The following is a 23849-nucleotide window of genomic DNA, read 5'->3' as shown; positions in this document are numbered from 1 at the left end:
CTGGTGAAGGAATTTCGGAAAACTGCGTTCAATAACTCCGCTTTAGCGGCACAGTCGTCGGTAACAGTATCATCGGCACTGCGCAGCAAAGGTATGGACTGCGTCTTGCCGCTTGTGTACTTTACGTACGACCAGAATTTCTTCGGATTTTCCACCAAATTTCGAGACAATGTTTCCTTGTGGAACCTATTAAAGGCATAAGTCCGTGCCAAATTTCGCTCGTCTGTAAATTTTAGCCAATCTTCGTGATTTCGCGCTCTTCTGAACTTCGCATGCTTTTTCCGTTGCCTCTGCAACAGCGTTTGGACCTGTTTTGTGTACCATGGGGGATCAGTTCCATCTCTTACCAATTTATGAAGTATGAATCTCTCAATTGCTGTTGCTACTATATCTTTGAATTTGAGCCACATCTCGTCTACATTTGCATAGTTAGTTCGGAAGGAATGGAGATTGTCTCTTAGGAAGGCTTCTAGTGACACTTTATCCGCTTTTTTAAATAGAATTATTTTGCGTTTGTTTCTGGTGGATTTGGAAGAAACGGTATTGAGCCTAGCTACAACGACCTTGTGATCACTAATCCCTGTATCAGTCATGATGCTCTCTATTAGCTCTGGATTGTTTGTGGCTAAGAGGTAAAGTGTGTTTTCGCAACCATTTACAATTTGCGTGGGTTCGTGGACAAACTGCTCGAAATAATTTTCGGAGAAAGCATTTAGGACAATCTCGGAAGATGTTTTCTGCCTACCACCGATTTCGAACAAGTATTTTTGCCATCATATCGAGGGAAGGTTGAAGTCCCCGCCAACTATAACCGTATGAGTGGGGTATTTATTTGTTACGAGACTCAAATTTTCTCTGAACTGTTCAGCAACTATATCGTCGGAGTCTGGGGGTCGGTAGAAGGAGCCAATTATTAACTTAGTTCGGCTGTTAAGTATAACCTCCGCCCATACCAATTCACAGAGAGTATCTACTTCATCTTCACTACAAGATAAACCACTACTGACATACACAAACACTCCACCATCAATTCTGCCTAATCTGTCTTTCCTGAACACCGTCTGAGACTTCGTAAAAATTTCTGCAGAACTTATTTCAGGCTTTAGCCAGCTTTCTGTAAATAACGATTTCAGCTTCTGTGCTTTCTATTAGAGCTTGTAGCTCAGGGACTTTCCCAGCACAACTACAACAATTTACAACTACAATTCCGACTGTTCCTTGATCCAAGCACGTCCTGTATTTGCCATGCACCCTTTGAGATTGCAGTTCACCCCGTACTTTCCCGAGACCTTCTAACCTAAAAAACCGCCCAGCCCACGTCACACAGCCTCCGCTACCCGTGTAGCCGCCAGCTGAGTGTAGTGAACTCCTGACCCTAAAGCATGCTCAGCTATGGGTCGTTTCACATTTATCTGGCTGCCGGGCAAACGGCGCCGGTACACGGTTGTCGGGAGGTACATTATGTGGGACATTTCACGCTAGTCTGGCGCCGACTAATTGGCAGGTTCGAATCCTGCCTCGGGCATGGATGTGTGTGATTTCCTTAGGTTGGTTAGGTTTAAGTACGTCTAAGTTCTAGGGGACTGATGACCTCAGAAGTTAAGTCCCATAGTGCTCAGAGCCATTTGAACCAAATCAATAGGATACGAAATTTATCTAGTAATTTATCTAATTTTGTCAAACAGGCAACATACAATAGTACTAGTCTGTCATTAATTAAAATCAAAACAAACCGCGTTATTATCACACCTGTCACGATTAATAATGATAATTTGTTCTTAGGGAAAGGAGTCATAAAGAGATGGATGAATATTCGTGACTCATTTCAGAAGAATTAGAGGAACCAAAGGACTGTAAAACAATCCTCTAGAAGCGCAAGGCAGACACCCAGAACGTACGTATTCAGGAGACAGCTCAAATTTTAGGAAAAAAAATCTGTCAACCGCCGTCCCATTGAAGACAGCTTTCCAGACGATACTCTACCGCTCTCCGCACTTTCAGAAAACGACAGCGACGAAATAAAGAATCGTACTATAAGCGAAACGCTCAGAGAAGAATTTAAAATATTTAAAAAACCAACATAACTTTAAACGAAAAAAGGAAGCCAGACCAAGTTGAACCTGAAATAATTAGTGCGTTGAAGCAAAAACCCGATCGGCGTATGTTGTTTTTCGATACGCTAATTCCGTCCTCAGACGGTTTTGACGACGGTGAAATAGAGTTCCAGCTGAGAGTGTTAAAAAATAGTTTCTGAAACTAAAAAAACGCAAAAAATCGTTCGTAGATGCAAGTGTGGCTGCTTGTCCTCGCCCATCCCATTCTTCCTGTTTCTTCGTCTTTTCTTCAGCCGTCTACAAAAAGCCGCCCACGCTTGTAATTGCGGTAGCTGTGAAACGAGGCTAAAACAGATTTCTCGGGGTAAACGTAGACGATAAAACCTCTCATAATCCGTCCTGTGTTGTTCCACTTATTGTTTATTCGACGTAACGCGGGTCACACTCGCAAGGTATCTTATACGAGGTGCATTCAAGTTCTAAGGCCTCCGATTTTTTTTCTAATTAACTACTCACCCGAAATCGATGAAACTGGCGTTACTTCTCGACGTAATCGCCCTGCAGACGTACACATTTTTCACAATGCTGACGCCATGATTCCATAGCAGCGGCGAAAGCTCCTTTAGGAGTCTGTTTTGACCACTGGAAAATCGCTGAGGCAATAGCAGCACGGCTGGTGAATGTGCGGCCACGGAGAGTGTCTTTCATTGTTGGAAAAAGACAAAAGTCACTAGGAACCAAGTCAGGTGAGTAGGGAGCATGAGGAATCACTTCAAAGTTGTTATCACGAAGAAACTGTTGCGTAACGTTAGCTCGATGTGCGGGTGCGTTGTCTTGGTGAAACAGCACACGCGCAGCCCTTCCCGGACGTTTTTGTTGCAATGCAGGAAGGAATTTGTTCTTCAAAACATTTTCGTAGGATGCACCTATTACCGTAGTGCCCTTTGGAACGCAGTGGGTAAGGATTACGCCCTCGCTGTCCCAGAACATGGACACCATCATTTTTTCAGCACTGGCGGTTACTCGAAATTTTTTTGGTGGCGGTGAATCTGTGTACTTCCATTGAGCTGACTGGCTCTTTGTTTCTGGATTGAAAAATGGCATCCACGTCTCATCCATTGTCACAACCGATGAAAAGAAAGTCCCATTCATGCTGTCGTTGCGCGTCAACATTGCTTGGCAACATGCCACATGGGCCGCCATGTGGTCGTCCGTCAGCATTCGTGGCTCCCACCTGGATGACACTTTTCGCATTTTCAGGTCGCCATGCAGGATTGTGTGCACAGAACCCACAGAAATGCCAACAGTCATTCGGCGATCCCCCAAAACAATTCTCTTCACTTTCTCGATCATGTCGTCAGACCGGCTTGTGCGAGCCCGAGGTTGTTTCGGTTTGATGTCACACGATGTTCTGCCTTCAATAAACTGTCGCACCCACGAACGCACTTTTGACACATCCATAACTCCATCACCACATGTCTCCTTCAACTGTCGATGAATTTCAATTGGGTTCACACCACGCAAATTCAGAAAACGAATGATTGCACGCTGTTCAAGTAAGGAAAACGTCGTCATTTTAAGTATTTAAAACAGTTCTCATTCTCGCCACTGGCGGTAAAATTCCATCTGCCGTACGGTGCTGCCATCTCTGGGACGTATTGACAATGAACGCGGCCTCATTTTAAAACAATGCGCATGTTTCAATCTCTTTCCAGTCCGGATAAAAGAAATCGGAGGCCTTAGAACTTGAATGCACCTCGTAGACCCCAGGTGTTCTCAGAACTGCTACGTCTTTAACTGGCCTCTGTAACTGACGGATTTTCGTAGTAGGCCCGAAGACCGATTTGATCTTGTTCTTTTCAGCAGGTGGCTTATCTTGCCCTACACAACCTTCAGCTGCCTGATGAATAGACACAAGATCAATCGGTCTTAGGGTCTCCGACAAAAATCCATCAATTTTTGTATTTTTTTTTTAAACTATCAAACAAAAGGAAGTACGGTTTCGTAGAAAAGAACACGCGCCTGTTTCTGTAGGCACCCACCATTAACTGAGGTTTTGCTCCGTCTTTAATGACTTCGCTGTCGAAGAGGCGCAAAACGGAGATCTTCGTCCTTTTGTAGAAGAAATTATTTTCCAGAAATAACGGTGAAGTCGTATGGGGATGGAGGAGACGGCGAGGCTAGTCGGAAGTAAAGTGGAGAGCAGATGAGAGAGGCAGACGCGGTCTGCGGTGCGCGCCGCCCACGCTCTCAGCGTAATAAACAGTAGAGTGGCTGGCTGCAGCTGCTCTCCATTCAGGCGCTGCGGCTGCAACACGCCGGGCTCCCGCCACCTACCTGCGATGTGTACCTGCGGCAAACAGCGGCAGACGCCGGCTCTCTGCCAGATTAACTGCACACAGCGCAGCCACCACAACTCGCGGCCGCTTCATAAGGCACACGCTTCGTGGCTGTTTGTTTGCCCGCTGTACATCGTGCAAGCTCCTTCCTTCCATTTGCAAATTGTTGTATCTGGTTTATCTAGATTCTAGACCGCGAGTTTTTGCCTAATTAAGCACATCGGATTCAATTTGGAGTTGCGAGACTCGTCGTAGTTTATGTGCACCTCTCATTAACACCACGTGGTGGTGGTGGTGGTGGTGGTGATGATGATTATGATGATGATTGGTTTGTGGGGCGCTCAACTTCGCTGTCATCAGCGCCCGTACAAACTCCCAATTTTTACACAGTCCATTTTCTTTTCACAATCCATTCTAGTCACTCTGATAAATGATGGTGGTGATGATGAAATGATGAGGACAACACATACACCCAGTCCCCGGGCAGAGAAAATCCCGAACCCGGCCGGGAATCGAACCCGAGATCCCGTGATTAACACCACGTGCTTTGCTTCTGTTGCACACATCAGCATTGTTGCTTAGTTTCAATGAAACTGACGGGACTGAGCTAATTAAATGACTTTAAAATTTACTATTTTTTACGGTTCCGAGCCTCAATCTGTACAGACGAAACCGTTACAGGATAGCTTGTTGTCCGTCTATCTGACTCATAAGAGAAGCCTTTTTCTCGGGAACAAGTTGACGTATCACGCTAAAAATTTATGTCACATATGGTCCATACGGTCCATTGGCGGTGTAAACATTTTAAATTTCCAAATCAGTTCAGTGAAAATATAGGCCATTTACGCCACATACTTTGGTACTCAAAATTCACTTATCAAAACCTTTGGGGTGCTTCCCGTTGACCTAGAATCATGAAATTTGGCAGGGTTTCACAGTATAAATAAAATAAAAATTCTATATCTTGCTACATTGTATCATATAAAAAAATCTTTTTGCCATTTGAACATTGCATTCATCATCCCTCAAATGCATAATAGAGTAATATTACTGCATGGAAACAAAATGTCAGTTGAAGTCATGTTTTAGAAAGTAAATAAAAATGTTTTATTAAGTCTTTTCTCCCTACAAATATTAACGGGAATTCCCTGCACGCTTCTTTTTTTCATGTCCACGCTAGTCCGAGGAACTACTGTAGAGTTTTTGATACGGCCTTGGAATTCCCGGGAGCAATGTCTTCCCAGTATCGATATCGATAATAGGCAAAAATCGTTGAGATTCGCGATTCCCAGGATGGATAAACTATGTACACGGTGTGGGGCAAATAGGTGGCCTGGAGAATGGGGTTCCAGGGTGCAATGAAGCACAGCAGAAGAAAGGAAATACAGTACTAACCTGACTACAGCAGATGTTGAAAATGACCTGGCCAGCAAGTTGCTGGAGGCGGATCGAAGCTGGATTGCTGGAATTGCTGCAATCTTACCCGAAATGTTCCGCTGGTGTTCTTGAAAACAATGCCGGTCGTTGGCGATACGCCTTAGACTTGATGGCTCCCCAGACAATGACACGCTGACAGATCAGATGACCTGCGTGGCCATCTAGGACTGCGACCAGACTGACCTTTGCTAACCCTATGTCGGCCGTAGAGACTGTGTAAATGCGCTCCAAGGTTCGGCCCGCTGTACGGGCAATAGCTCCATGCTGTTGGAAAATAACGGTAAGTCTTTTCCTCCTCGGTTAATGCTGCCACAAAACACGCCGAAGTCAGCGTCTGATGAAAGAAGATAGGACCAGTAGTGCGGCGTGCAGCCTTTGCACATCTGACCTCAATCTTCTGACCATGCAATGGTGCTTCGTGGATGTTAGGCGGACTCTATGCTCCCAGAACTTGTGATTCTCTGAACTGACACAGCCATTCAGGTGAAACCAAGCTTCATCAGACATAAAGAACAGATCAATGTCCAAGCCATTCATTGTTTTCTCAGTGAACAACCACTCACAAAACTGGAGGCGCTGAGGAGCATCTGCTGGTTTTAATGCACGAACGACAGACGTCCGCATGATCGATATGATATGCTGGTCTCTTGCGACAGGCGTCGGGTTGATTTGGTAGGACTCTGAAGTAATTTTTGGTAAACTGCAGCCACAATTCCTTATGTGCAGGCACATTTCGGAATGTTTTTCGACTTGTTCAAAACTGATCCTGTCTGATGCCATTTTCGGACTAAGCGTCGCATGACAATTTTTGCTGCCCCTTTGACACAATTACATTTTTCAGCAAATAACTGATCACTCGGTTTCCACGACTTCGTTGTCACGCCTTTTTCCACAACGAACACTCGCTTCCAACCGCTTTTGAGTACCATCGTCCCTTCTGTACTACTACTCTCACACTGACACAGACCGCACTACGCTCTGAACCGGAGTGGATCACGTGGCGGTCGTACACGTAGTGTGCGCGTCGCGGGGTGTGGTTATATGCATACTTTCACGTGCTGTCGTATCCACTCATTCGGGCCAGTTTTATTTGCCCACCCAGCATAAACATAATTAAGTGCGTGCGGAACCCTGTGCGCGAATCCTACTCGTACATGGCCAGATTTTTTTCTTTCAAAACACAGAGAGGGTAGAGCGTGTACCGAAAAGTATTTCTCGTTGCATTTCACGATTCTCTACTTTTAGTCGCGTGAGACAGGCACTACGTTTTAAATCGTCGTGTGCAAAATCATTGCAACATATATTACTTTGTAACATACACTACAACACGACAACCTATGTATTGTGCGATAGGGCGGGTTTCACACCCTAACATATTAAAATAGACATGGCTGTAATTGCGTTCTAGATTTCTCTCTCCGAATTACGACAGAGAGAGCGTCTTTAATTTGTGTTAGTGTGTACAGATTGCAACGAAGAAGAATATCGCCTACACGAGGTTTTGGATCTTGGTTATTTCTACATCTACATCTGCATGGATACTCTACAAATCACATTTAAGTGCCTGGCAGAGAGTTCATCGAACCACCTTCACAGTTCTCTATTATTCCAATCTCGTATAGCGCGCGGAAAGAACGAACACCTATATCTTTCCGTTCGAGCTCTGATTTCCCTTATTTTATCGTGGCGATCGTTTCTCCCTATGTAGGTAGGTGTCAACAAAATATTTTCACTTTCGGAGGAGAAAGTTGGTGATTGGAATTTCGTGAGAAGATTCCCTCGCACCAAAAAACGCCTTTCTTTTAATGATTTCCAGCCCAAATCCTGTATCATTTCTGTGACACTCTCGCCCATATTTCGCGATAATACAAAAGGAGCTGCCTTTCTTTGAACTTTTTTCGATGTACTCCGTCAGTCCTGTCTGGTAAGGATCCCACACCGCGCAGCAGTATTCTAAAAGAGAACGGACAAGCATAGTGTAGGCAGTCTCCTTAGTAGATCTGTTACATTTTCTAAGTGTCCTGCCAATAAAACGCTGTCTTTACTTAGCCTTGCCCACAACATTTTCTGTGTGTTCCTTCCAATTTAAGTTGTTCGTAATTGTAATTCCTTGGTATTTAGTTGAATTTGCGGCTTTTAGATTAGACTGATTTATCGTGTAACCGAAGTTTAACGAATTCGTTTCAGCACTCATGTGGATGACCTCACACTTTTCGTTACTTTGGGTCAACTGCCAATTTTCGCACCATTTAGATATCTTTTCTAAATCGTTTTGCAATTTGTTTTGATCTTGTGATGACTATATTACTCGATAAACGACAGCGTCATCTCCAAACAACCTTAGACGGCTGCTAAGATTGTCTCCCAAATCGTTTTTATAGGTAAGGAATAGCAAAGGGCCTATAAACTACTATGGGGAACGCCGGAAATCATTTCTGTTTTACTCGATGACTTTCCGTCAATTACTACGAGCTGTGACCTCGCTGACGGGAAATCACAAACCCAGTCACATAACTGAAGTGATATTCCATAAGCACGCAATTTCACTACAAGCAGCAAATCCAGAAATACGGAATCTATCTGAAAGCCATTGTCAATAGCAATCAACACTTCATGCGAATAAAGAGCCAGTTGTGATTCACAAGAACGGTGTTTTCTAAACCCATGTTGACTGTGTCTCAATAGACCGGTTTCTTCGAACACAATATATGTTCCAGAATCCTGCTGCATATCGACGTAAATAATATGGGCCTGTTATTAAGTGGATTACTCCTACTACCTGTCTTGAATATTGGTATGACCTGTGCAACTTTCCAGTTGTATACGGATCTTTCGTCGAGCGAACGATTGTATATGATTGTTAAGTATGGAGCTAATTCATCAGCATGCTCTGAAAGCAACCTAATTGGTATACAGTATGGACCAGAAGACTTGCTTTTATTAAGTTTTTTCAGATGCTTCACTACTCCGAGGATATTTACTTCTACGTAACTCATGTTGGCAGCTGTTCTTGATTCGAATTCTCACTCCGATTAGCGGAATGTGCGAGGGTTTAAAGATAATAATAAATTCATTAAATTGTGTGAAATCGGTTTTGTAAAATTAATTCCAGTTTTTGCCTTTTGCCAGTTTTGTTCATTTGTATCCGTAGCTTACGGATTATTGCTTAATTTCCAACCACTCAATATCAAACTCTCTAAACTAACAAGCAGTTGTCTGCTATTTAAGTTCACTCTATTTAGTGTACTATTCGTCGTACGCAAGAAGTAATTTTTAATTTAATCTGTGACGTTTTCGAAATTTTATGTTCCGTTTTTCGGTCTTTGTTTCAGACGATTACATAATTAATAAAGGAAAGATGCCTTGCAAGGGATCCTGACTGACGTTCCCAGTTGGTTTCTGCACAAACCTAGGCGAGCGTCAAGATCAATCTGAATGAAACGCTCTTTACTTTGCAGTAGGCAAATACGTTACCCAAACGCTGCTTCCATTACTATGATTAATGTGGTTTATTGCTTGCTCTGCTACCTCCCTACATAAACTTGTAAACTGGAAATGAACCAGATGGCGCTGAGGTTATGGCGAGCGGGTCAGTATGAGGGAGGGACGAGGTTCAGTTCTTGTCATGTTTGTCGTTCTTTGCCCAAATCACTCCAGGCGAATGACGGTTTTTCCCCAGTTCTCGCCCATTTCGAGGAAGTGTTCAATGTTTAATGGCCTCATTGTGGACTGGCAAGAAATTTTAACATTGATTTACTTTCTTAGGGAGCCTTCTAGGGACCTTATGCTAATTATTCTCGTGTTTTAAGCAAGTTGTTTTAAAGTACTATGGAAGTTACCTTTATTAATAAGTTTATGGCTTCTCACGTTAGGGAAATACTACCGACGTATTCACCTGATCCTGCAGCTTAAAATATTTTTTGATCATATGTTACCAGCATTCAGTTTTTATAAGGGAAGCAGTCAAATGAAAACCTAACATCTGCCACACGGGACCCTGGAATGGAATGGTTCCATTCAAAAGACATCCATACGAGAGGGAGACGAGACGATCAATTCCTATTACGTAGAACGCGGTCGGTCGCTGTCGGATCCACAACCCACCCATTCTTGCACTTACTTGTCCGACTGAAGACGACGTCCACGCCTATCTTTATATTCGTGTTGCCAAATATGTGAAAATCACATAGTGATAGATCCGGTCTAAACGGAGGATGTTGCCGAGTTTCCCACCGAAATTACTGGAACGGAGCCTTCGTCTGACTGGCAGTATGGGGTTGGGCATTATCGTGCAACAGATGATTCCGTCCGACGGCATTTCGACAGCAAACGTCAAAGCCAGCAGTGGAAACATCTACCCCGCCAAGGAAATCTGAAGCTGTTCACACAAGTTCCGGTAAGCTCATGGTGACCTCCTTCTATTGCACGGACCCTCTGCTCGTAGAGTTTCTTGAGCGTGGAACCGCAATCAGTTCTCTGAGCTGTGATGACACTTTGCTAAAACGACGACCCGCCATGAACTCAAAACGCCCAATGGGATAAATGTCTTAACCAGTTCTGTGATTCCTTTTCAATGGAACTATTCCATGGTCTTGTAGTGGCGAGTGTTCGGTTTTCCTTTGAAAATGGTTCTAATGGCTCTGAGCACTATGGGACTTAACTTCTAAGGTCATCAGTCCCCTAGAACTTAGAACTACTTAAACCTAACTAACCTAAGGACATAACACACATACATGCCCGAGGCAGGATTCGAACCTGCGACCGCAGCGGTCGCGCGGTTCCAGACTGTAGCGCGTAGAACCAACCGCTCGGCCATCCCGGCCGGCTTTTCATTTGACTGCCACTTATATTTCAAAAGGGAATATAAACATTACCTCAGAAATGCAGTAAATTTATGGTGACAGGAATAATAATAATAATGGAACTTCGTAGTATAAAGAAAGCACTAGTTATTCTGTTTCCTGTGATGCAATTCACAATCAGAACCTATCATGTGTAATTAATTTTCCTTTGCAATGTGAATTTTGAATCACGCCTGTTAGCTTTAAATGTTTAAACTAAATTTTGTTTCCCTAAGAGCAGGGATGGAATGGAGCTTGAAAGAGTTGCTTTTATACCAAACTCATAGCTGACAATCTGAATTGAAAATCCATCGCTATTTTTGTACAGGATATACATAACTGTTGAAGCCGCTGGTGACACTTATCTACGTTGCACATGATGTCATCAAAATTGCAGGTATCGAAATCTAGTACTAGTAAAATACGCACCATAAAAATGTGACGTGACTGATACAGATCACTTCTCGATCCTGTATCAGTTCAGTTACATTGTATTTCACATACACAGTGGGCAGTACTTATTATTGGATGGTAGCTGAAAGGTTCTCACGCAAAACTGCGATTTTTGGGACATCCCGCGTCTGCTGTGGAGATGCAACAAGAAGGATTTGCTCAAGTTGGGTGGCGGTTCTGGTGCGGTTCTCACGGCCTGCTCGGCTCATTCTGAAGTTGCGGTTTCCGGGAGTTAGTGCATGATGGGCGGTCGCAACGCTGCCGTAGCGAGCACTTGAGATGTGGCAAGTATCTTTTCAGCATGGGTGTCAACAAGAATCCTGCCTTTCCATTCCCACGAAATGTGAGAAATTTTGCTCCATCTCAAATTTTTTTATGCTCGGCCAATCCTGTGTGTTAAAGTGCTAGTTCCTCGAATAGTGAAAGATCTACATCTACATCTACATCTATACTCCGCGAGCCACCTTACGGTGTGTGGCGGAGGGTTCTTATTGTACCACTATCTGATCCCCCCTTCCCTGTTCCATTCACGAATTGTGCGTGGGAAGAACGACTGCTTGTAAGTCTCCGTATTTGCTCTAATTTCTCGGATCTTTTCGTTGTGATCATTACGCGAGATATATGTGGGCGGTAGTAATATGTTGCCCATCTCTTCCCGGAATGTGCTCTCTCGTAATTTCGATAATAAACCTCTCCGTATTGCGTAACGCCTTTCTTGAAGTGTCCGCCACTGGAGCTTGTTCAGCATCTCCGTAACGCTCTCGCGCTGACTAAATGTCCCCATGACGAATCGCGCTGCTTTTCGCTGGATCATGTCTATCTCTTCTATTAATCCAACCTGGTAAGGGTCCCATACTGATGAGCAATACTCAAGAATCGGACGAACAAGCGTTTTGTAAGCTACTTCTTTCGTCGATGAGTCACATTTTCTTAGAATTCTTCCTATGAATCTCAACCTGGCGCCTGCTTTTCCCACTATTTGTTTTATGTGATCATTCCACTTCAGATCGCTTAAACTCGGTGTCAACCTAGTAGTAATTTGCTTTTGCGCGTTTTTACGCCATGTCAGGGAAACTTTTGCTGCCTCCCATCTGTTTTCATGCTTTGAGGCACATTTACGTTCGTCACATTGGCTTAAGCACTGATGTCGCCCTCCAAAAGAGTTTGGGCTGAAAATAGAGAACTTTGAATTCTTAACATTCGTTACGTGGAAGTCGCCCTTTGTCGCTTCCAGGCCTTCGTCTCGTGCCGACAGTGCACTTTGAAGATTACGTCTCCCTCTTTGCAATAGCACGAGGCGTTGGTTTTATGTCAGATTTCACACTGTGAGCAGTATGCATTTATCTACTCGTAATTATTTTTGCGCCTTGTATGCGGAGTTAAGTGCGGTTTTCCTCGTGTTTACTTGAAAATGTGAGTGGCACAGTTGAGGAAATCTTCTTTCATTCTTCTTCCAATGTCAATCAAAGTCCCACATTATTAGCTTCAAACTTTTCATGTCAATTCCCTGTGACTTTGGTTTTCGTGAGTCACTCCATGTTAATTTTGACTTTGATTAGATGATGTAATTTCGATATCGACTTTTATTTATGAACCTTATTTCCTACGACTTTTGTCATAATCAGGCGACCCGTATTTAACAATATTATCAGGAATACATTACGGTGTTGTTTCAAAGTGGTGGTGTTTTCCTTTGTGCGCAGTGGCCACATTACTAACGGAATGCCGTACAAGATGCAAAGTTGTTTGTTTTGGTGAAGAGTGGATAGCGCTCACACGTTTCATTTCAGAGGTCAAACCGCCGGCCGAAGTGGCCGTGCGGTTAAAGGCGCTGCAGTCTGGAACCGCAAGACCGCTACGGTCGCAGGTTCGAATCCTGCCTCGGGCATGGATGTGTGTGATGTCCTTAGGTTAGTTAGGTTTAACTAGTTCTAACTTCTAGGGGACTAATGACCTCAGCAGTTGAGTCCCATAGTGCTCAGAGCCATTTGAACCAGAGGTCAAACCAATTACCGATGTAGATTAGTCTCAATAAAAACGATCATGAGACCACATGTGTTGGCTTTAGCAGCTCACAGTCAAACAGTTACCATTCAGTGTAAGTTAAACTTCGGGATACGCCACATTCTGTATGTCTCCACAACATGCACTAAAAAAAGTAGAAGCGGAAAACATTTCTTTAGTGTTCTGTTTGTACACATGATTACGATACGACGAAAGCCGACACCAGATAACGGTTGGCTCATCTCACCCCCTTTTTCTCTCTCTCTATCTTTTTGTACGCTTCACAGCTTTGTTGCCACATATACATTGCAGCAGCGATGAAGGTCAGCGCTAGCTGTATTTTCGGTCTTCCCGTCCGATTTTGTGTGTTCATCTGTGCTTGCAGTCTTCCGTAGAAAGGTGCATTTCACTTTTCATAGTTAGCGTAATGCAGGAACAAGGATCTCAACCAGTCGGTGTGCGTAAAGGACAACAAGACATTCGAAAACAAACTAAGATTGTTCTATAGAACGTACTGAAGTTGTGTTTACTGATCTGTCCAACTGTAAAGTAGCAAGGGCTAATATAAATTTTGCGCAAACTCATAACCCGACAGGAAAAGCTTGCGGTATTTCCAAATTGACAGTACTCCGTATTAACGCTGCAGTGAAGTCTTTATAATTTCCAGTTGTGAGCACGTGTGTTGATTTTCCAAGAAAAGGGTATAAACTAAAACGAAAACTACGGAATTTCACGATTTTAACAAAACAGTCAAGTATGGCACTGAACTTGGTTACTTCGTCAGGGGAGAGTATCCGACGGGTAGAAAAATACAGGACGATCTCCGTGGACGCAACTATTTAATGGAATACAGAGACACTACAGTAACAAGAGCGAAGTTCTTGTGTACTATGCTCTTATTGCGTGCTGAAAACAGTGTTCTTGTATTATATATCGATAAAATATGGGTTTAAAAAATGTTCAAATGTGTGTGAAATCGTATGGGACTTAATTGCTAAGGTCATCAGTCCCTAAGCTTACACACTACTTAACCTAAATTATCCTAAGGACAAACACACATGCCCATGCCCAAGGGAGGACCCGAACCTCCGCCGGGACCAGCCGCACAGTCCATGACTGCAGCGCCTAAATATGGGTTTCATGAAACCATACGAAATAATGTACTTTGAGACGCAAAAGAATTGCAGGCATTGGCTGTGAGTGGACATTGGTTTAAATCTATGGGGGAAGTTGAAAATTTGTGCCGGACCGGGATTCGAACCCTGGTCTGCTGCTTACTAGGCAGATGCTCTGAGCACTGAGCCATCCGGACACAGTGGTCATTGCAACCGCATCTGCTACCCTAGCACCCCTCCCGTCTTACCCAAATGCTCAACTTAACCACTCAGTATGGATGTAGTGCCCGTTGCCCATTATTCTCATTACTCCTGGTTTGCATCTGTGTCCTGGCCTTGATTTTTATATACCGGGAGATCAAAAAGTCAGTATAAATTTGAAAACTGAATAAATCACGGAATAATGTAGATAGAGAGGTACAAATTGACGTACATGCTTGGAATGACATGGGGTTTTATTAGAACCAAAAAAATACAAAAGTTCAAAAAATGTCCGACAGATGGCGCTTTATCTGATAAGAATAGCAATAATGAGCGTAACAAAGTAAGACAAAGCAAAGGCGATGTTCTTTACAGGAAATGCTCAATATGTCCACCATCATTCCTCAACAATAGCTGTTGTCGAGGAATAATGTTGTGAACAGCACTGTAAAGCATGTCCGGAGTTATGGTGAGGCATTGGCGTCGGATGTCGTCTTTCAGCATCCCTAGGGATGTCTGTCGATCACGATACACTTGCGACTTCAGGTAACCCCAAAGCCATTAATCGCACGGACTGAGGTCTGGGGACCTGGAGGCCAAGCATGACGAAAGTGGCGGGTGAGCACACGATCATCACCAAACGACGCGCGCAAGACATCTTTCATGCGTCTAGCAATATGGGGTGGAGCGCCATCCTGCATAAACATCATACGTTCCAGCAGGTGTTTATCAGCCAGGCTGGGGATGATGCGATTCTGTAACATATCGGCGTACTTCTCACCCGTCACGGTAGCAGCTACAAAACCAGAATCACGCATTTCCTCGAAGAAAAAAGGCCCGATAATGGTAGATGCGGTAAATCCAACCCATACCGTGACTTTCTCGTCGTGCAATGGAGTTTCCACGTCAGTTCTAGGATTTCCGGTAGCCCAAATTCTGCAGTTGTGGGCGTTGACAGACTCTCGGAGCGTGAAATGAGCTTCGTCGGTCCACAACACGTTACTCAAACAATCGTCATCTTCCGCCATCTTTTGAAACGCCCACACCGCAAATGCCCTCCGCTTCACTAAATTGCCAGGTAACAGTTCATGATGCCGATGGATTTTGTACGGATAGCATCGGAGGGTGCGCCTAAGTGCCAACCAAACAGTAGTGTATGGGATGCTGGTGCGACGTGCGACTGCACGAACGCTGACTTCCCCGTGCATATGCGAACCCGCTACAGTCTCCAATTCTTCTTGAACTCTCTCAGCAACATTACGCCTTGTGCTCGGTCGGCCACTACGAGGTCTATCGTCTAAACAACCCGTGGCTTCGAACTTCGAAATCATTCTCGCCACAGCTGCATTTGTCAACGGACCTTTACCCGTTCGAGTCCCCTTCCTGTGGCGATAGGATCGTAACGCTGAACTAGTACATTCCCCATTCTTATAATACAGCTTCACTAAAAGCGTCTTTTCACGTAACGTCAACATGCTTCGACTGCTGGCGCATCTGATTCTCATTACAGCTCCTTTTATACACGATTGTCATGCGCAGTCACTGACGTTTTGTTGTTCAGCGCCATCTGTCGGACATTTTGTGAACTTTTTCTTCTTCATCTTCTCTCTCTCTCTCTCTCTTTTTCCCCTAGTGAAACCCCATGTCATTACAAGCATGTGTATCAATTTTTACCTCTCTATCTAAATTATTCCGTCGTTTATTAAGTTCTTTTTGATCACCCTATATATATATATATATATATATATATATATATATATATATATATATATATATATACTGCACAGGCGAAACAGTTTCAGACCTCTCATGGTATTTTATTTGGATTACTTTCATGTTTTCAGGATAAAATATGTATCACAAGCATCTATAAACTTTGAGATCATTCTTATATTTTTTCCGTCGAAATAAGTTTCTTTTTTCCCCACAGGCTAAAGCTAAATGAAAATTCTTGGATATTTTTTGTAACGCTAGTTTTTATTTATTTATTTAATTTTCACAATGACTAGCAAGAATTTTCTTTTGGAAAACACTCCATCATATTCTAGAATAAAATAGATATGTCTAATAATTTTTCGTAATTTTTGCTAATGTTTAAAATTATCACTAACTGATAAAACTGGGAGAAGATGAGATGATGTCGATTTGTCGAGGCCAGTAGTAAACCTTCAACATTCCAGTACCCCTCGCCTACTGTCTTGTAGGTTGCGCATTTTCTGTACAAGCACAAACTATAGGCTGCCGTAAAACTGTTAACTGTAAGTTAATACGAACCGTCTGCATTAAATAACAAGTGCTAGTAACGATTTCTCTGCTGCACGTAACTGTTACAGCCACGGTGGAGTTTCGTTCGGGCGTCCATTGGTAATCACAGCGCCATTTTCTGCTGCGCCATCAGCGCCTGTTTGTCCTCGGCGACGATACTTGCAACAATACACGGCCATTGCGACAGCCGGTGGCTCTCGTCAGCGATTTGTCTCGTCAGTCAGGTGCGCAGCGCGGCGTAATGAACCTGTTTGAGTTGCGAGCGGAGAGCAGCGGCGATAATGAATTTCCATGGAGCCGCGCCCCCCTGCCAGCCAGCCCCCCCCCCCCCCCCCCCCCCCCCAGTCCCCGCCCTCACCCCACGGCAGTAATTGCGTCGCCGCTGTCCACGAGGCACGGCCAGTGAGGGGATTGTGCGCGAGTAATGAAGCGCCACGCCGCTGTTTATTTGCCGGGGGCTGCCGCCCTAATGAACGCGATGCCGCTCTATGATCCATGCTGGAGGGGGCCTGGCCTGTCATCCCGCGCCAGCTCTCTCTCCTCCCACACCAGGGTTCTCTTAAGGAGGTCCGTCGCGAACATTCTGCTCAGGCTTACCCACACCAGAGAACCCAGTTTCCAAGGCATCGCATAGTTAAGCAAGAAGTACGCCCTCTTTCGTGAAATGAACACGTACTGACCGTCCTATGAACATCCAACAGGGAAGGCACAGTTAATATTCTTCCTCGTAATCTTACCGCACGAAGTCGAGACAGATCGTCCGCTGGTGCTGTCACAGTTTTCCAGGCGACGCTTCACATACCCTCTTTCAAATTTACGCTACAGTCATCGAAGTATACATTTTGTTGGCTGTACTAGGTCAACGTCGTACATTCGTCCTTCGGTCACTTTTCATAAGTGCTTACAGCAGAGGCACGTGAACAGACGACAGGCTTCACCGTTCCAGAGAGACTCGTTCCCAGGCACCGGACTTCGTCGAAGCGGCTTCTGTTAGTGGATTTCCCCACTCGCGGTCGGTATCTCTGCTACAACGATTCTCCATTTCGTATTATTATTATTATTATTATTATATCCCCTCGTGCCCTATGGGCGGAGGATGTGGTGCCAGCTGTGCAACATTCCGTTTTCCAGCCAAAACCTTCAAAATATACATAATGACGAAACAAGAATAATGAAATGATGAAAAGTTTTTTAAAAGTTATAAAAAGATTAATTTGTTTGATGTTTTCATAATATCAAAATTCTTTGTTTTTGATTATTATCGATAAATATAATAAATAAATTTTAAAACATACATACTTAAAACATGCTGCAGAAAATATATATTTCTTTTAAAGCGGAACCGTGCACTTTCACTAAAAATGAGAAAAAGTGGGATTTTTCAGGGGGAGGGGGGCGTTGTTCTTTTGGGTTGTCGGGTGTGGTTATTAATACATATGTGGACTCGGTATTATCTGTGGAGATCAAGGTAAGTAACTTGCTGGCAGATTAAAATTGTGTGCCGATCCGAGACTCGAACTCGGGAGTTCGCCTTTGGCGGGCAAGTGCGCTAACAGCTGAGCTATCCAACTGCCACTCATGACCCGTCTTCACAGCTTAACTTCCGCCGTATTTCCGCAGTATGCTTTCGTCCAGGAGACCTAGTCCCGCACGTTTCGCGGAAGAAGTGTGGAAGGTAGGAGACGAGCTACTGGCGGAAGTAAAGCTATCACGACGCGTCGTGAATCGACTTGGGTAGATCAGATGGTAGAGCACATGTCCGCGAAAGGCTAAGGTCCTCAGTGGGAGCCTCGGTCCAGTACACAGTTTTAATCTGCCAGGAAGTTTCATATCAGTGCACACTGCGCTGCAGAATGAAAATTTCTTTCATGCACTAACAGCTGAGCTATCCAAGCACCACTCATGACCCTTCTTCACAGGTTAACTTCCGCCTTATTTCCGCAGTATGCTTTCGTTCAGGAGCGCTAGTCCCGCAAGTTTCGCGGAAGAGTGCGTAGTGGGAAGACAATAAGTGAGGAGGAGTTTAATGTGCGGGCAGGGCCTTAGTATCAAGTGGACAGGGGAATAGGCAAGGGGGAATCCTGATGTTGAATAGAACAAGTGCGGATTACTTATAATAGTTGACAGGATTCATTGACAGAATTCATTGACGGAGAGAGGGCATTGGCGGAAGTTGCGTTGGGACAGGATATGAAGCATGTGTAGACGTAGGGATGTTGGGATGTGGTTAGGCGTGGCACTGTATCAGGATTACTGATCAGAGGGGAAAAATTGGCGTTATTTGCCGTAGCAGAGCCTAGGCTGGATCAATGTTTTGTAGGTGTGGAGTACAATGGGAAGGTGTAATTCTTATGTTCGGCCGTTTATTAGTTTTAGCCTATTGTGGAGTTCCTGCTGGACTGTTAGTCGGTGAGCATTCGTTGTTCGTGGAGCGTTAGTCCTATATATTTTAGTGCATTAGGTAACTGGATAGGCCGGTTGTACATGGTTAGATAAAATCATGGAACGAAGAGTTCGGGTGGTTAGTCTTGTAATTATTGCCTTTGCTTTGGAGGGGTGTATCGTGAGGAGCCAAACGGTCCACCTGGAGGATAACTGGTTAACATGGAGTTGGAAGGACATACCCCCATTCATATGTGCTCCACTTTCATACTTACCTTAGGCCGTCAGGTGCCCGCAACGCCATCAGGCGGCACTCTCGGTCGGCGGTGATGGCAATGTTTAGGCTCATCAATGTATTTTGCGGCTGTTGTTTTGTTTGTCAGGGTTCATAGCAAGCAGAGCGACTTTGTAGCCTGCGTTTTTCATGTTTTGAAGTGTATCATAAAAAATAATGATTTAAGTATGTACGTTTTACTTAATTTTTTGATCTCAACATCTTCAGCCTAAGCAGTGATGAGAACTGAACAGAAAATGGGAAGTTGTCAGCAGGGTGGAGGGGGGCGGAGGGGGGGGGGGGGGGCGGGCGGATATCGGGGACTCGGAGTTTATGTTGGGAGCCAGTTATCCTGTTTGAGCCAGTGGGCACTTAATTATTGTCTTTCCTGTGGACGGCAGGAAAATTCAGGAAGCCAGTGCACCTTACGAGTCGGCAGGATGGTGCGCAGGAGCAAGACGAACATGACCTGGCCCCCAGAGTCATCGAAACGTAACAAACGTGGAACGGCCGCGATCGTCTCGTTCGCTGTGCAAATCCTGCGCCGCTCTCCCCGGTGAAACGTTGCAGGTAGCGTAATAGCGTAGTTTATTTCTGGGGCCGTATAAAACACTGACTGAACCAGATTCAGGAAATTTTACTTAAAATGTAGATATATGCCGTGGACAACTTTTTCATTAAGCATCACGACTTGAAAAATACGCAAAAATTCGCTGTGGAATTTTTTCGCATAGCAGTTGCATTGGGAACGTTAGAGTAAATTACAATCATGAAAGAACAGTTTACTCATGATCGGTTATCAACCAACGACGTAGTTATAGCCTCTGTGGATTTCTCCAGCATTAGGAAACGAAACGTTAGACATAGGGCCTAATGTACATAAAAGCTCGGCCGCTGTGGTCGAGCGGTTCTAGGCGCTTCAGTCCGGAACCGCGCAGTTGCTACGGCCGCAGGTCCGAATCCAGGGTAGTTAGGTTTAAGTAGTTCAAAGTCTAGGGGACTGATGACCTCAGATGTTAAGTCCCATAGTGCTTAGAGCTATTTGAACCATTTTGTACATAAAACAAACACCACCAAGGCTGTAAATTCCGCAAAGTCAGAAAAGTTTCCTTTAGCCTCCCACACTTTAGGTTGTTCCCTCGTTCAGACCGGATTTACTGGAAACTTCGCGAAGATAGTACAGTAGTACAATAGGAAGAGCTATGATACGTTTTATGTCTGTAGAAGACTGAATTCCTTGCTCGTTTTCCTCTATCTCTCACTAAAGGCGCATCGCGAGCTGTTCGTTGGCTTGGTTCAAATGGCTCTGAGCACTATGGGACTCAACTGCTGTGGTCATAAGTCCCCTAGAACTTAGAACTACTTAAACCTAACTAACCTAAGGACAGCACACAACACCCAGCCATCACGAGGCAGAGAAAATCCCTGACCCCGCCGGGAATCGAACCCGGGAACCCGGGCGTGGGAAGCGAGAACGCTACCGCACGACCACGAGATGCGGGCAGCTGTTCGTTAATGGAATTGATTTCTACTGAAAAATGTAGGATTGATGACTCATTCTGATGTTGTGCTTTTCCTAGACTTCATTTGTAATACTCTTTTATGTTTCTTTTACCAGTTCTTAAATAGCGACGCGGAGGGACACAAACAGAACGTATATAGTTGTATTATAATTTAAGTTTTCGCATTAACGCTTTTCAGCAAAAATACTAACGACTGTTTTCTTTTTTTCAGGTAAGAGATTGGAATGATCAGAAATTTCGCATCAGGTAAGTCTAAGAAACAGCTACATTTTCGAACTATAGCTTCCTATTTGAGAAAAAAAGCTTAGGAATCCCAGCGGGGCTACAGACCTGGGGGTTGGTTGAGTTAATTGCGTTATTTGTCCGTTATCATGGGAAAGTTAGGCTCACGTCATCGTGGGACTCGAACTGAAGTTGGGATGAATTCAGAAGAGCAAGTGCGAAACTGAAACTGTGCTCTTATTTGTGAGCTTGGAAACGGCCGATTTCCTTACTCATCCTTTCCAAATCTGAACCTCTACTGCGTCTATGTTGACTCCGCTGTCGATAGGACGTTAAATCCTGATCTTCCTATTTCCTTTCCAGACTGAGTATATCATTCTGCAGCAAATTGTGCGCTGATTTGAAACTAGCTGGTAGATTAAACCTGTGTGCCGGACCGGGACTCGAACCTGAACTTTTCCTTTCGCGGGTAAGTGCTGTACCATCTGGGCTACCTAAGCACGACTAACGACTCTCCCTCACAAGCTCGCACCGCCAGAACATTATCTCCTACCGTCCATACTTCACAGAAATCCTGCATACTGTTTTAATTTGTCAGAAAGTTTCATATCAGCGCACACTCAGCTGCAGAGTCAAAAATTCAATCCAGAAATAGTCCCTCAGGCTGTAGTTAAGTAATGTCTCCGCGTTATCCTTTCTTCCGGGTGTGCTATCCGCAAGGTATACTGTGGAGTTTGGGAGGTAGGAGAATGAGGTCCTGGCGGCAGAAATCCTGCGAGGATGTGTCGTGAGACGTGCTCGGACTGCTCAGTTGGAAGAGGACTTGCCCGCGAACGGCAAAGCTCCCGGGCTAGAGTCCTTATTTTCCGGCATAAAGTTTTAATATGCCAGGAAGTTTCCTTCTCTTCTCCTTCAGCTGGAAAACATTGCCCCCTTCCGGAGCAAAATGGTGGCCCGTGATAAATGATCAGTTCATACCGTGCCAGAATCAAATTGATGCTGTTATCCTCTTGTAATTCCATTGTTTCCGTTCACTTTGGCAAATTGAGCTCCTTTTTTTGTCGATACGCGATGTTTACGCCCTTCGCATTAATAAAAATAACGAAAAAATATCTACATCTGCATCCATAGCGTGCAAACCACTGTGGAGTTAATAGCGGTGGGTACTTCTCATTGTATGAGTGATAAGAGATTTTTCCCATTCCATTCACTTATTGAGCGCGGGAAGAAATATTATGTGCCCGCTGTAATTAGTCGTGCCCTGTTTTCACGATTTCACGGGATATTTAGTGTCCGTATTTAGGCGCCTGCCTGTTTAGTTCTTTCAGCGTATCAGCGGTGCTCTCCCATAAGTCAAACACACTTGTGACTATTCGTACTGTCCCTCTCTGTAAACGTTAAATACCCCTTTTTGTCTTATTTTGTACGGATCCCATACCCTTGAGCAATATTCTAAATGAGATCGCACAAGTGTTATTTAAGCAGTCTCCTTTGTAGACTGATTGCATTTCCCTAGTAGTCTATCACCTGTTTTATCCACGAGTGAGTCTATGTGATAATTCTATTTCACAAGTTGTTACACGTGGGCATCTGTATGAGTTGACCTATTCCATTTGTGACTCGGTGATATTATAGTTGTCAGATACTCGGTTTGTTCGTCTGGAGAAATGAACGACTTTACATTTCTGAACATTTAAGGCAATTTGCGAGTCTTTGTACTACTTTAAAACCTTTTGAAGATCTGACTGAATATTTATGCAGATTTTTTCAGACAGTTGTTCATAATAGATAACTGCGTCATCTTCGAAAAATTTGTTATTATTAATATTGTCTGCAAGATTATTAATATACGACATTAGCAACAACGGTCCAAGCACGCTTCCCGGGAGCACATATGAAGTTACTTCTACATCCCCCCAAGCTGTGGTTAAGCCACTTCTCGGCAATATCCTCTCTTGCAGGCGCGTTAGTCCCTCAAAATATGCTGGAGAACTTCTTTGAGTTTGGAATGTAGGAGACGAGGTACTGGCAGTGTGAACCTGTGAGGATGACTCGTTAGTCGTGCTTGGATAGCCCAGTTGGTAGAGCTGTCCTCAGTCCACTCACAACCTTGGCCTGACATCCGATACGAACATAAGACATGGTTGATTGTTTAAAAGGTCCTATCATTCGCGAAATGGAAACCACAGTGAAAATATAAAATATTGGCAACATTTAGCTGTACCTTCCAGGTATTTCTGTGTATTTTGTAAGGTACACATGCTGTGTGGGGCGATCGGTATTTTTGAAAATGAACGCACTTCTCACGCCGCGATCGTGGTGTATGAAGTGTGTTCATTGTCAACTTCTGTACATAGTCGCCGCTCCGACGTAAGACATTTGTTGTAGCGTTGCACCAAATTTCCAGTACCCTCAGAAGGCAGACTCCTGTGCTTTCCGTCAATTCTGTACGCTGATCTGCAGCTCGTTGTCCGTGCCACAATGCTGTCCTTATTGATAGCACTTCATGTGAGCAAAGATATGCAAATCAGAAAGAGCCAAGAGCGGGCTGTATTGTGGGTGATGGAACACGTCCCATCAAAAACCCTGCGAGAACGCCTTTGTTGCAGCTTTAAGATGGGTCGGAGCATTATCACGAACAAGAATTTCTCTGTCACGTATGACAGTTACGTTATGCGGGCTCCATGAAACTAGACGCAACTACTCACCATGAAGACATCGAATGACAGCAGCCACGCG

General features: G+C 44.2%; 1 protein-coding gene and 1 non-coding gene across 2 annotated transcripts in view; one reads left to right on the top strand and one right to left on the bottom strand.

The window, feature by feature from the left end:
* Positions 1-23849, top strand: part of LOC124614112 (protein piccolo-like) — a 1087733-nt gene that overhangs the window by 679605 nt on the left and 384279 nt on the right.
* On the bottom strand, positions 14368-14440 carry Trnat-agu. The gene has a single exon. It is a non-coding gene; the product is annotated as a tRNA-Thr (tRNA).

The sequence above is a fragment of the Schistocerca americana genome, chromosome 1 (assembly GCF_021461395.2).
Source record: "Schistocerca americana isolate TAMUIC-IGC-003095 chromosome 1, iqSchAmer2.1, whole genome shotgun sequence".
Lineage (NCBI taxonomy): Eukaryota > Metazoa > Arthropoda > Insecta > Orthoptera > Acrididae > Schistocerca > Schistocerca americana.
The sequence above is the reverse complement of the archived record's forward strand: the minus strand, read 5'-3'. Positions and strand labels throughout refer to the sequence as shown.